Source organism: Piliocolobus tephrosceles, chromosome 14 (genome assembly GCF_002776525.5).
Source record: "Piliocolobus tephrosceles isolate RC106 chromosome 14, ASM277652v3, whole genome shotgun sequence".
Taxonomy (NCBI): Eukaryota; Metazoa; Chordata; class Mammalia; order Primates; family Cercopithecidae; genus Piliocolobus; species Piliocolobus tephrosceles.
This window is the reverse complement of record NC_045447.1, coordinates 104,422,037-104,436,811: the sequence shown is the minus strand read 5'-3', so window position 1 is coordinate 104,436,811 and position 14,775 is coordinate 104,422,037. Positions and strand designations below refer to the sequence as shown.

At 44.4% G+C, this 14,775-nt stretch overlaps 1 protein-coding gene across 10 annotated transcripts in view; it reads left to right on the top strand.

The window, feature by feature from the left end:
• Positions 1–14,775, top strand: part of DIRAS2 (DIRAS family GTPase 2) — a 157,466-nt gene that overhangs the window by 66,157 nt on the left and 76,534 nt on the right. Inside the window, exons 5-6 of one of the 10 annotated variants that reach the window (XM_023195269.3) lie at positions 12,300–12,392; positions 12,892–12,989. The exons of the other annotated variants lie outside the window; for them this stretch is intronic. The gene's annotated coding sequence lies outside the window, so the exon portion shown is untranslated. The remainder of the gene's footprint in view (positions 1–12,299; positions 12,393–12,891; positions 12,990–14,775) is intronic. 10 annotated transcript variants of the gene reach the window in all.

The following is a 14,775-nucleotide window of genomic DNA, read 5'->3' as shown; positions in this document are numbered from 1 at the left end:
TTTTGTCAAGATTATTATCCATTCCAAATCTGAAGCCTCTTTGGAGAGCCTTGCACTGTTTTGGTTGAAACTTCTCTTTAATAGAGACTCACTGAATGCTACAGCTTCAGAGAAGGGGCCGCGGGCAGCCACCCTGTGGAGCACTTCTTCATATAGGTTCTCTCTTTCCCTAGGAGCTTTTAATTCAATGCAATCTCCTTCTCTGAAGACATGCCTTGTTTGGAGACACTTAGGAGGGTGGTTGCTGGAGTCTTGCTTAGAGACTGTGCTCTGTGCAAATAGGAATTGAGGATGGGAGAGCTAAATTACTTGAAAAGACTATTTAAGGCCACAAAGACAGAAATAAAAGTGTGTTTTTAGTGTAAGCTTAGCTTATCTCTTGAGCATGTGTGAATCTTAAAATACAGGCAGTGGTCTTCTTCATGATGTGGGGAAGTTCTGTTTTTGAGGCTACTGAGTCCTCGTCTACTAGGATAGCCTTGACTGATTAGGGAATCTACATCCTTAAACATCTGCCTGATAAACGAACAGGAGACACTCACGTCTAGAGTGCTTTGCATATGTCGATTCATTTATTCTTCACAAAAACCTTGAGTGATTATAATTTTGTTTGCACCTAAAAAGTAAAAAGAGAAAGAGTCTGAGGCTCTGGTAGGTGAAGACTACATGCAAATCTCAGCACTTGTAAGTGTTTAAGGAGGCATTGGAACTCGGATGTGGCTGCCTGCAGGGTTGTGATGTTTTTACTTTTCTCCTGCAACAGCCGCAGACCTTGCTTTGGGCTGGGGCAAAGACTTTTACAAGACATTGACACACAAGGCCAGGAGATACTGACACCGCATAATAAAGCTGATGATGCAGTAAATTTGTGAGTCTGAGGTAGCAGGGACTTTGGCCAACTGGACAGTGGCTGATGGACACCCCAGTCACACAGTTAGCACCTGGGCAGGGAGGATTCTGTTGTTTCCACATGCACTACAGATTAAAGTGGAGAAGATGAGCACCTCCCTTCCTGAGCACAGGCCCCTGGTGGCCACTGAGGCTCAGAGAACAGCACTGTGTGGCCATGCACTTTTGTGGGTGCCCAGCTTCTCTGACGGTTCCTTCACAGATCTTTCTGAAAGGATACATATTCATTTTGCTAAAATCGAATTCAAGGCCTTGGCCGCTGTGTTAGTCTGTTCTCACATTGCTATAAAGAAATAACTGAGACTGGGTAATTTACAAGGAAAGAGATTTAATTGGCTCACGGTTCCACAGGCTGTACTGGAAGCATGATGTCGACATCTGCTCAGCTTCTAAGGAGGCCTCAGGAAGCTTCCAATCATGAGAGAAGGCAAAGAGGGAGAAGAAATCTTACACTGTGGGAAAAGGAGTGAGAGAGAGTGAGGGGGAGGTGCCACACACTTCTAAATGACCAGATCTCAGGATAACTCACTATCATGAGGACAGAACCAAGAGGGCTGATACTAAACCATTCATGAGAAATTCATCCCCATCATACAATCACCTCCCACGAGGCCCCACGTCCAACACGGGAGATTACAATTTAATCTGATACTTGGTGTGGACACAGATCCAAACCATAGCAGCCACAAACTTTTGATTCTTTCTGTGGGAAAAGGGAGGTTGCAAGTGACTGGGGTTTGAGAACCTTTGAGGTGTTCCAGGATGGGTGGGCTTGGTTTGGGATGGGTGGATGTGTGCGGAAGATGGTTTAGGGAGCACCCAAAGGTGATGTGATGGTTTGGGGTCTATTAGCTAAAAGGAGTGGAATTGTATGTCCTGCTTCAATTTTTTAAAATTAAACCTCAACATGCACACAGCTTAAGGAGTCAAATAGTTCTAATAGATTTGTTATAAATGCATGGTAGGTTTTTCTCTTCATGTGCCTTTCTTCAGAGGCTAACCATTCTAACTCTCTCTCTCTCTTTTTTTTTTGTTTTTTGTTTTTGAGATGGAGTCTCACTGTGTCGCCCAGGCTGGAGTGCAGTGGCGCCATCCTGGCTTACTGCAAACTCCACCTGCCCAATTCAAGCGATTCTCCTGCTTCAGCCTCCCGAGTAGCTGGGATTACAGACGTGTACAACCACCCCAAGCTAATTTTTGTGTGTCTTTAGTAGAAACGGAGTTTCACCATGTTGCCTAGGCTGGTCTTGAACTCCCAAGCTCAGGTGATTTGCCTGCCTCGGCCTCCCAAAGGGTTGGAATTACAGGCGTGAGTCACCACGCCTGGCCCTTCTAATTCTTTCAACTAATGATTTTGGTCTTTATCCCCCCCCCCCCCTTTTTTTTTTTTTTTGAGACAGAGTCTCCCTCTGTCGCCCGGGCTGGAGTGCAGTGGCCAGATCTCAGCTCACTGCAAGCTCCGCCTCCCGGGTTTACGCCATTCTCCTGCCTCAGCCTCCCGAGTAACTGGGACTACAGGCGCCCGCCACGTCGCCTGGCTAGTTTTTTGCATTTTTTAGTAGAGAAGGGGTTTCAACGTGTTAGCCAGGATGGTCTCGATCTCCTGACCTCGTGATCCGCCCGTCTCGGCCTTCCAAAGTGCTGGGATTACAGGCTTGAGCCACCGCGCCCAGCTATCCCCTTATCTCTAAACATTGCACCTGCTTTGCCGCTTCATGATTTAATTTCCTCCCACTATGGAAAGCTGGGGTTCTGCCTCTGTTTCCTCCTTCCTCCTGTGCTGCACACTGGCCTTCTTCCCAACACAGGCCACCATATCCAGTGGGCACCACATTACCACCAGGGAAACACTGGTCACAATGTAGCCTCCTCATCAGCATGCATATTTTTCCTTTCCCACTCAACTCTTTGATTTTCCTGGAAAACCTGTCATTAAGTAGGAGTCCCACATGATAAATAACGCTCCTTTCTGTCCAGCACACACCCCCACTACTTGTTGTTTTCCAAACAACTATGTTAGTCATCATTAGTCAGGTGATCTAAGAACAGTAAGAGCCCAAGCAGAGCTAGAGATTTAGAAAACCATGGCCCGGGTCTAGCCCATTTTCTCCAGCTGGAGATATTTGGAGAATGGGCAAACCAGGGCTATAGGATAGGAGACATGAATGAGGGGTTTGCTTGTACCATGAGGAAACTTAAGGGGGAAGCATTCAGATGACACCCTCTTCCTGAGGGGCCTGCCCTTATTGAAAGTGAGGAACCATCTAAGTCAGCCGGAATTTTCTTTTAATTGTTTTTCATTGTGGTAAGAACATACAACACAAAACCTACTCTCTTAACAGGTGTTTACGTGAACAACACACTCTTATTATCGATAGGCACACCGTCGCACAGCAAGTCTTTAGAACTTGTTTATCTTTCACAGCTGGATTTTACACCTATTGACATTATGCTTTCCCCTAAACCATAGCCTCCCTGGGATTGCCTTGTCCTTAGGAATAGGGTATACCTGCAGTTTAAAAAGCTGGTTTTCTTGAGTCTTAGATGGTTGAGTTAGTAAAGAGATGGTTCTGCTGCATCCTCTTTTAACAACTTGCTCTGCCAAGAAAGGGAGTGATGACGCTCCCTAGAGGTCACAAGCCACCACAGGCAGCCCACAGCCATGGCCCCAGAGGGGGCTGGGAGTCCAGGAAAGTGAGATGCAATTCCTTTTCTCCTCCTGTGATTATTTATTTTTCCAAGCTTTTATAATTTTTTGTTGATGTATAATTCACATGCAACAAAGTGGACATATTTAAAATGTAGAATTTAATAAATATTGACACATGCGTACTGGTGCAACCGTCAGCACAAGATAGTGATATGTAACTTGCAAGCAAAACTGGCATTGCCGACATGTATACTTATATCCAAGGATGCACATAATATTCCATGTGCACATAATAGGTGGGGGGAAAATCCATTTAAATTTTTAAGTCAGTTTTTTGTGGAGGCTGCAGTATTGAGTCTGCCAGGCAGATGCAAAGACTTAAGGCTTTGGTAACACATTGGATGATTAGCTTAAAAGTTGACCAATATGACAGAGGCCTGTACCAAGCCAAAGGTGCATATTCTCCCCTTCCATAAACCTCGCACAATTTATGTCCTGTCAATTTTAAACAGAGCAACAAGAAAATAATAACACTTTTGACATCTGGTAATTGGGTGTTCACTCTTCCTCAGGTTAAAATGTGCTCCATTCTTTTTTTTTTTTTTTTTAATTTAACTTTTAAGTTTAGCAGTACACGTGCAGGTTTTTAACACAGGTAAACTTGTGTCATGGGGGTTTGTTGTACAGATTATTTCATCACCCAGGTATTAAGCCTAGTACCCATTGGTTATTTTTCCTGATCCTTTCTCTTCTCCCAGTTCCCACCCTCTGATAGGCCCCCGTGTCTTTTGTTCCCTTCTATGTGTCCATGTGTTCTCATCATTTAGCTCCCACTTATAAGTGAGAACATGTGGTATTTGGTTTTCTGCTCCTGTGTTAGTTTTCTGTGAATAATGGCCTCCAGCTCCATCCATGTTCCTGCAAAGGAGATAGTCTCATTCTTTTTATGGCTGCATTGTATTTCATGGTGTATATGTCCCATATTTTCTTTATCCAGTCCATCATTGATGAGCATTTAGATGGATTCCATGTCTTTGCTGTTGTGAATGGCGCTGCAATGAACATACATGTTCATGTGTGTTTACAATAGAATTATTTACATTTATTTGGGTAAATATTCAGTAATGGGATTGCTGGGTCAAATGGTAGTTCTGTTTTTGGGTCTTTGAGGAATCGCCACACTCTTCCACAGTGGTTGTACTAATTTACACTCCCAGCAACAGCATATAAGGCCTCATCACAAGAAATCTTCCTGCAATTTCAGCAGAAGGAATACAGAAGCACAACTCTGAAAACCCAGAGCGATGACTCATATGCCTACTTCATCTGTTGCTGGCCACTGGATTCACTCTGGGGGATTAAAGAAAACCCTGTTATACATTTTGTTACTTAAAAAAATTAAGCCCAACTCCTGAAGTGTGAATGTTTTTTATTTGTAAGATGAGGAGCTTGAATTACATGACCCCAGTGGTCCCTCCAGCTTAGACATTTGGGGGTTTGAGGTTATACTGCTGGAGTGAGTCCCTTGGTCATGAGATGGAGCAGGGACACCCCTAAGGACCCTGTTGGGTCCCCCAAGCATGGAAATAAAGGAAAAATATTGACTCCCTTCAAGGGAAATTCTAGGCATCTAACTAGCCTTGGAAAGGCAAATGAGCAGCTTGATAAGCAAGAAGATAGTAATAATAGTCACCCAAGCAAGCCAGAGTCACAAAGTGTTTTGGTTCCCTATAGAAACTAAATAATAACATCTTAATGTATGTGATTGGCTTGTTTCTCAGAATCTCCAGCAGGTGGAAAATGTTGACCACTATCACATAGACCTCAGAGAAGGGGGAACAGAAGGCTGAACTCGGACCCCCAGTTTTTGTTCTACATTTCTTTTTGCCAGACCTGGAGTGAGTCACACTCACATAGGTGCACAGCCTCCATGTATTGGTTTACGATTCTGCCTGCAAGTTCTGTTTTCCTGAAATGTACTCTTGCCTTTAAAAACTCTTTAAAAACATTGAGGAATTTGAGTCATAAGTGAGGGCTGCCCATACTCCCTGCTTGGCACCATGCAATAAATGCCCCTTTCTCCTGCTGCAAATCTCAATGTCAGTGTCTGGCTTTACTGTGCTGGATGAGTGGACCCCAGTTCAGTTTGGTAACATTCACACAAAACATTCTCTATTACCTCTTCTCATCACAGTAACTGAACGTGACAGTACGTCACGCAGAAATATCCATATCAGCACATTTAAAGAAACCTCATTCAGCTGGGTATGGTGACTCACACCTGTAATCCCAGCACTTTGGAGGCCGAGGTGGGTATATCATCTGAGGTCAGGAGTTCAAGACCAGTCTGGCCAACATAATGAAACCCCATGTATACTAAAAATACAAAAATTAGCCAGGTGTGGTGGTGTGCACCTGTAATCCCAGCTACTCGGGAGGCTGAGGCAGGGGAATTGCATGAACCCGGCAGGTGGAGGTTGCAGTGAGCCGAGATCGTGCCATTGCATTCCAGCTCAGGCGACAGTGTAAGACTCCATCTCAAAAAAAAAAAAAGAAGAAGCCTCATTCTCCTTAATTGCTGCAAGCATTCCACTGTATTTAGGTATTGAACACCTAATGTTTACAAGATATCGTACCTGTTGGCTGGGGGAAGAAAAATGAGGAGCTGTTGTTTAGTGGGTATGGCATTTCTGTTTGGGAAGATAAAAGTTGTTCTGGAGCTAAATGGTAGTGAGGGCTGTACAACAATGTGAATATACTTATTGCCACGGAACTGTATACTGAAAAATGGTTAAAATGGTAAATTTTATGTTTTATACATTTTACCACAATAAAAAACTTTTCTGCTCCCTCTTTGCCTCAGGAAAGAAATAGTTCCTGTCCTCAAGAACTTTACATTTTAGAAAGATGGGCACAAGTTAGGAAATGAAAATGAAATCCTAAGTCCCCCCACTGACTGAACAGATTCACTCTTGGTCAAGAGGACCTTGGAGAAACCTTGAAAACTGAGCTCCTGGCCATGACGGAATGGGAGGTTGGACACACCTCGTCATACCCCCTCACTTCCTCACTTATGGGCATTAGGATTTCTTTCCTCAGAGTTAGACAGAAACTTGCCCTTTTGAAAGACTTGCTCCACTACTGATTTCAACCAACCACCTGACATTGCTTCCCCCTTTTGCAAGTTTGACACAACAACTGAACAGCATTCTTTGTTGATAAGAGACCACAAACCATGGAGTGGTCCTCGCCAGTCTACAGAGGCTGTGCACCGAAGACCTTCTGTTTCACCTTTTGATGTATAGGGCCTAATTGTAATATATTTAAATGTTAACTCTCCACCCAGAAATGAACGTACGATGCATGTTGCCTGCATGCTAGCCTACTATAGCCTGTCCATGGTCCCCCTTCATGAATATTCATATCTCCTCCTATAACCTGTTGAATATGTATGTTTGGCCACCCTGTTCAGCATAAATCCCTTTCATTTTTTCCACCTTCTAAGTTCCTGTTTCTGGCTTCTGGTGGGAGGCTGTGCTTCTAAGCATGTCACAATGGCCTGCAGGCTGCAACCCTTTGTGGGAAATAATGCTCTCCTTTCCAAATGTATGAACCTTGTCATTCTACAGTTGATAAAATGGTATACAGCTATGAGTCAGGATGGGTGGTGAGATGTACTTTAACCAAGGTATGGATAAAATTCCCTTAGAAAACAATTCTGGCAGGAGATCTGAGGACTCCCCATGGCAGGAAGACAGACACAAAGAAAGGGGGTTGGCCCATCACGTACATGCTTAATACTGACAAAGGCAATGGTGGGTGCCGCACTCGTTGTCAGGCACAAGCTCAGAAAGGACAGGTTAGGATGGTTCTCACCTTTGCTTCCAGGTAACAAATAATTCTTTAACACAGTCGGGTCATATATGAGGAATCCACTCCTTAAAACTGATTTCAGATAGTGGTTCTTGTGTCCAGATGTTAGAGAGGTTTCTAGCCATCTCTAGTTATATCACTGACTCAGTTTCATACCTCCCTTCCCTTTGTAGCTAACACCATATCTAGCTGATTCATTTTTACATAGGAACAAACTCCATATTTGGAAGTGTTAATCTGGTGATATGCTTTTGCATAAAGTGCACATGCTATATACTAAACAAATGATACTGAAACATCTAGACAGAGGGAGAGTTCATGTTGATTTTTTGGTTTTCCAATAATTTTATAACATTGATGTAGGTATTCAAAGTCTTTGGAATAATTTGGGGTAGATAGAATTGACTTCAGAATTGGAAGTTATGCTCCACTGTCTCCCTGTCTGTGTAGTTATCATCCATCTCTCATCCCTTTCCTTAGAATACTCTTCCCCAGGTATGCGTGGCTAGAGCCTTCACCTTCTCCAAGTCTTGGCTCAAATGTTACTTCAATGAGACCCAACCCACCTCCTATTTAAAATTGCAAGCTTCCTCCCTAAACACCTTCTTGTGGATTCCTACTGCACTTTCCCATCACCATAATCACCCTCTAATATACTCCAGAATTTACCTTTCCTCTTACTGTTTATTGTCTTCCCACAAAAGAATACAAGCTCCTGTTCTGTGTCATTCCAAAAGTTAAGCCAAGTTCTAAATTAGTGCCTTTTACCTAGTGAATTCTTATTAAATATCATGAATTAATCTCTGAAGTTTTATTGATCTACCATCTTTTCTGTGCAGATGGTGTATTTTAATGTTTTGGATCTACTACTGCCAGAAGAGGCAGTTGGCTGTGCTGGTTGATTTTTGCAAAGAGGGTAACTGTGCTGCAAACATTCTAACACAAAAGTGACCACTTTCAGTAAACATTCTCATCAGTGCACTGTTTATCAACATGCTGTATTACCTCTCAATCAAAAAGAAAGTCCTGCATCTACTTTCCTCTTCCAGCTACTACCGTATAGCTCCAATCTTCTTTAAAACCGGAATTCTCAAAACCCTGCCCATTCCCACCATCTCCACTCTCTTGCTCCTATTCACTGATCAGAAGGTTTAATGTGGCTTTTCCCCACTGCCGTGGAACTGGCCTTCCCCGGGTTCATAGGTCAGCTCCCAACCCTGTGCTCCCTGTCTGGAATGCCCTATCTTCTTCTCTACCTGACCTCTCCGTGGTGAAGCTCCTCAGAGTGGGAGTTCCATCTTCTCTGTTCTCTACTCTGTGGTAATCTTCATGAATTCAAATACCACCCTTACGTTAATGACTCTAAAATTGTACCTGTAGCTCTGAGCTCTCCACTGGAAGCCACACTAGCGTACAGTACAAACAAGCTTTATACCTCCATTAGGTTTTTGCAGATAGCTCATGTCTAACTCTTCAACACAGAACCCTTGAGTTTCACCCCCAAATGCCCTTGTCTCATGCTGAGATGAGGAATCTCAGCAAAGGGTACCACCATCCTCTCAGTTCTCAAGCCAAACACCTGGTGTAAATACCTATCCCTAACAGGTGAATAAGGACCCTCAAGTGCATTTCCCATAGAAGATTGAATCAGCTGCGTCTTCTGGCTCTAGGGCCACAAGCTGAGCCTGCATCAGCAGCACCTGTGCTAAGCTCCCGCCTGCTCATTAGTGCCCACATTCCACACTTGCCACTCTTCAATCCAAGCTCCACCAAGCTATAAGAAAGCTCCTTTTCAAATACAATTCAGGTGATATCCTTCTGCTTAAAACACCCCTGAGTGCTTCTCAGCAAACTTGGAATACATTTCACTTTTTATTATGATCTCTGCAGCTCTCCCTCCCCAGAGCCTCTGTGCTACCTTCCTCCTAGATCATCATTCTCCAGATACAATGTTGGCTCATAGCTCCTTGAACATCATACGCTCTTTGCCGGCTCAGGGACCTCACACATGCTCCTCCATCTGTGTGGATCTCGCTGCATGACCAGCTTCTTCGATAGCTTTCCATCTCAGTTTCAATGTCCTGTGTATCTTTGGAGTGCTCTTTCCTGACCACCTCAGCACACCACTCACTGTGGAGACTTTCTACGTCACTCCTGCATTGTTTCTTCTAACACATACTGTAACTTGCAACTATTCCATTTGTTTACTGGTATTTTATTGTTGGTCTTCACCTCTGGAATACAAATGCATATAAGCCTGGAAGGGCTGAGGCAAAGTCTCTGTTCCTTGCTGAATCCCCAACCCCAAGAACTGTGCCTGACGTGGACAAGGCGCTCACTGGATAGCTGTTAAATAGATAACGTTCCGCAAAAGCTTCACTGTCAGAAAACATAATCAGAGCTCTATATTGAGTTTCACATTTTATAAGCTGTCAGAAATATTTTTATTTAATTTAAATCTTTTAAGAGACGGCTGCAGCAGAAAAGCAGCAATTATAATAGCGCTCTCAACCCAGAAGGGACACCAAGCTTTTAGATTGTGAGAAACAAGAATAATTTAAAATTGGAAAGGAAAAAATAAAAGTGTGTGTGTGCGGCGGGTATGGGCACAGCAAAACAATCAGTGAGTTGAGTTCAGTTATTTGTGAAAAGATTTACAATAATTCTATTTGCAACTATCATGACCTCCTACCCTAGCCATGATTTTGGACGTTCCATGATTACACAGATCGTGTTTTGTGAAACTTATATAAACACTTAGGTTAAAGTGTGTCACGTAAAACAGATACATTAATATATCTCTGGTATATTCCTATGATGGAATGCTTTTCAGCCTTAAAAAGGGATGCAATTCTGACCTACTACAACCCAGATGAGCCCTGAGGCCATTATGCTAAGTGAAATAAGCCAGTCACGAAAGAACAAATATTATGACTCCACTTAAATGAGGTGACTAGAGTAGTCAAATTCTTAGAGACAGAAAGTACGATGATGGCTGCCAGGGACTGAGAGGTGGAGAATAGGGAGTCAGCATTTAATGGGTACAGAGTTTCAATTTTGCAAGAGGAAGAAGTTGTGGAAATAGATGGTACTGACAGTCACACAACACTATGAATGTTCTGAATAGTACTCAATGGTACACTAAAAATAGTTAAGTTGGTGAATGTTATATTATGTGAGTTTCATTGCAATGAAAAAAAGAACCCCCCTCACAAACTTCCAACTTCATTCTTTACTTGGTACCCTCATTCTCTCTTATCTCTCTCATTACTTTAATTTTACATTTTCTTACTGTGTTGCATACATTCATTTGACTCAGCTTGAATCTTTTCTGGAACTAAATATAGAATGCATATCTTTCAAAAAATTGCACTGAACTGATGTCAGATGTGCTGGAGTAGAAAGGAAAATGTCACCTTTATGGATGAAAATTAGCCACTGATTCCACAAAGAGAAGCTTTAACAGTAGGGACTTATATGTTGGTGACAAAGGATATTTTGCAAAAGTTCTCTTTTTACCCTTTAAGTTCAGGGGTACAAGTACAGGTTTGTTATGTAGGTAAATTTGTGTCATGGGAGTTTGTTTTACAGATTATATTTCATTACCCAGGTATCAAGCCTAGTACCCATTAGTTATTTTTCCTGATCTTCTCCATCCCTCCACCCTCCACCTTCTGAAAGGCCCCAGTGTGTGTTGTTGCTCTCTATGTGTCCATGTGTTCTCATCATTTAGTTCTTTTTGCAAAATGATGAACGTACAGTCCTATCATGTGAACCAGAAACTGTTGAAGCTGGTGACCTCAGAACCAGTTGGAGGGTTGCAGTGTTGGAAAGCCAATGATTACCACTGTCATCACTGTCAGCCATAATCTGCTCTCAGCTCCTGAGGGGCGAGGAACCTCCATAAGTGCTTGTGGACTGATAAATAGGATGACGTCTTAATGGCATGCATGCTGATTTTGTGACGCAGGTGATTAGAGAACAGATGGTAAGCAATTAATACATTTGATGGCAACTGGAATTGTGTTCCCCTCCTAAGCAACGGTGTGTGGGCAGCCTCTGGTACAAAGAGAGGAACTTTGAGAAACAGGGTGCAGGCTGCTGTGTTGATGATGCTCAGGGAGCACACAGACCCGCCCTCCATGGGATGCTCAACCAGACGTGCTCCTCAACAGGGTCCCCAGCCCTTCCTCTCTGCTCTTGGGACCATACCCCATCCAGTAGCAGAAAGCTCAACTGCTGCTCCCAGTGTCAGCATGGTCCTCACGCATGTGCTGCAAGTCCCTTCGAATTCGGCATCTTTATACCAGTGTGTGCTCCACGATGACTTTGTTCTCCCTCTTCTGGCTTTGAATTACCAAAGCAACAACAACAACAACAGCAACAAAAACCCTTTCTATAGTGTTGCTTGAACATATTTATGCATGAAGTCATCCCGTGCATTTCTCATTCGTTTGTAGCAATTAACACTGCATTGCTGACATCTAAATGCAATTATTAAGGAACAGGGTGGGAACTGAAGTTGTTGGGTGGTGCTAGTTCGCTACTTGGGCGATCTATTAGCAGATACATATAATGTGCATCTTAGGAAACAAAAGGGCACCCTGGAAATGGCCCAGGGAGAGGATTTTGCTCTTGGGCCCAGACGTTTCTGCTGAGCAGCCCCGTCCCTCATGACCCAGCAGTGGGAGGGGCTTCTTATGACGGAGGCGACCTCCCTGGAGAGGTCACAGCCTGGCCTTTATGAAAGGCAACATTGGGACTTTTCCTCGGTTGAAAATAAAGAAAGTGTTATTTTTGATTTTCTAAAAATCTGTTTCTGTTGGAAAATTGATTAGAAACCAGTGGCTGTTGGCTCTCTGAACAGGTATTCGTAAGACATCGCTGGCATTTCCAAGCGGCTCCTTCGATTGGCTTTTTCCCTCCATTTGGCCATGCTGCACCTTTTGTGACCCACATGGTAGGTGCTGTTTCTGCTGTTAGCAGAGGATGTGAAGAACAGGCTGACAGCCTTGGTTGTGCTTAGGCCTTAAGCCCAAAGTAAGGATGTTCCACTAAGATGTTTTAAAAACGTGACAGCCTCTTAAAAAATGACTGCTATATAGAGAAAATCATGGAAATCACAAGAGGCGTAACTCAGGGCTAGGGGGATTGTTCTGACTTAGATCGGAGAGTCATCGGGCATCCACGCAAAGGTGACCTCTGAACGAGCAGGAGGACTGTTAGGTTCTGAATGGAACAGAAGGAGGTCAGGGAGTTGTAACAGCACGTGCAAACGCCAGGACTGTGAAGGCAAGGGCTGGGTGCACTGGGGGCAGAGGTGCTGGGAAGTATGACTGAGGAGGAAGAGTCCCTGTTCTTAGTTTCTGAGTTCTTACCAGGGTCTTTTCTTAGATTAACCCATATAATCTTCACAAAATTCCTAGAAAATCATTATGATTTGTATCCCCATTTTACAGATGAGATGACTAAGGCTTGAGAAGTTAAGCAAATTTCCCAGGTCACACAGCTGGCTCGTGGTGAAGCTGGGCTTTCTCTCCTGGATACTGCAGTGCAGGTGATTAACCACTAGTCCCATGCAGGGATGGTGCAGAGCCTGAAGGAGCACGTGCGAAGGTTTCCACGTGCATTTGTTAGAGGTCACTCCGGCTGCTGAGTAAATAATGGATGAGAGGCCGGGTGCAGTGGCTCATGCCTGTAATCCCAACACTTCGGGAGGCTGAGGTGGGTGGATCACCAGAGGTCAGGAGTTCAAGACCAGCCTGGCCAACATGGTGAAACCCTGTCTCTACTAAAAATACATGGTGGCGCACACACCTGTAATCCCAGCTACTTGGGAGGCTGAGGCAGGAGAATTGCTTGAACCCAGGAAGCGGAGGCGGCAATGAGCCGAGATCACGCCATTGCACTCCAGCCTGGGTGACAAGACTGAAACTCCGTCTTAAAATAATAATAATAATAATAATATAATAATAATAATAATGATGATGGATAATGATAATAACGGATAAGAGAGGGGTAAATGGGGCCAGTTGGGAAGTTTTGCAAGCCAAGCGTGAGATCACTGGGGGTGAGAACATGAGGGCTGTGATGGGGAGGAGGGAAGTGGGCGTGATTGGCATACACCTGGCGGTAGACCCAGTGCTGGAGAGGCATCCACATGCCTTTCAATGCTCTGCGTGGAGCCCGTAGGTGAAGGACAGTGATGGCAGAGATCGGGGAACGGAGGCTGCGGAGGGAAGACAAGGTGCTCTGGTTTGAACTTAACGAGTCTGAGATGCTTGAGGAATGTCCACGTAGAAATGCTACCCTCTCTGTAGGTATGTGACAGCCACAAAAAGTGTGGACCTAGGGAACATCAGCACAGATTTAGGAGTGGCTGAGACCACAGGAGAAAATGTAGAGGCAGAAGAGGACACATGCAGGACTGACACCAGGCAGTGAGCAGAGCTGCCCGGCAAAGTACCTATGGCCGGAAAGAGTGGCTTAGGGACATGACCAGGGACTAGCAGCATGGAGACTGCAGCAGCCTGACTCGTGGTGGGAGGCAGCTGACCCTGGTCAGCACCGTGCGAGGTGACCTGACGGGCTCCACCAGAACCTGCACCCGTTGGTCCATCTGCCTTTCTCTGACCCAGCAAATTCTCAAAGGGCTTGACAGTGCCTTGCCGTGCGGGACAACCCCTTCCAGCCAGTGGGCTTTGGCCTGTTTTCTCCTCACTATAGGCACCGATATTACCCCATTTTATGGTTGAGGAAATCGGGGCACTTAGAGTCAAATAACTTGCCCTCTGTTCTGTGCTGGTGGCCAGCTGGGAGTTGGCCTCAGCTCTCACTGTTCCTACCCAGCACTCTCATGCATGTTAGAACAACACCTTGGACTCCATGCATGTGAACTGTCCTTGGAAAATCCTAGAACTCCTCCAGTGTTCAGCAATTCTGTTTTCCCTTTTGTTCTCTCTTGTGGGGAATCCTTTACTAATTGCCTGTCTACCTTTCTCCATCCGCCTCTGGGTTTACAGGGGCGCCACACACACACATACACACACACACATACCGTACACACACATCCACACACAAACACACATACACACACACATATACCGCACACACACATCCACACACAAACACACATACACACACATACACATACCCATGCACTCAGTCACATTCACAGACACAAACACCCACACACACACATTCACACACATACACTCACACAGTCACATTCACACACATGCACTCACAGGCACTTCACACATATACACTCACACACATTCAGACACAAACACACATTCACACACATATACCCACACATTTACATTCACACATACACCCACACA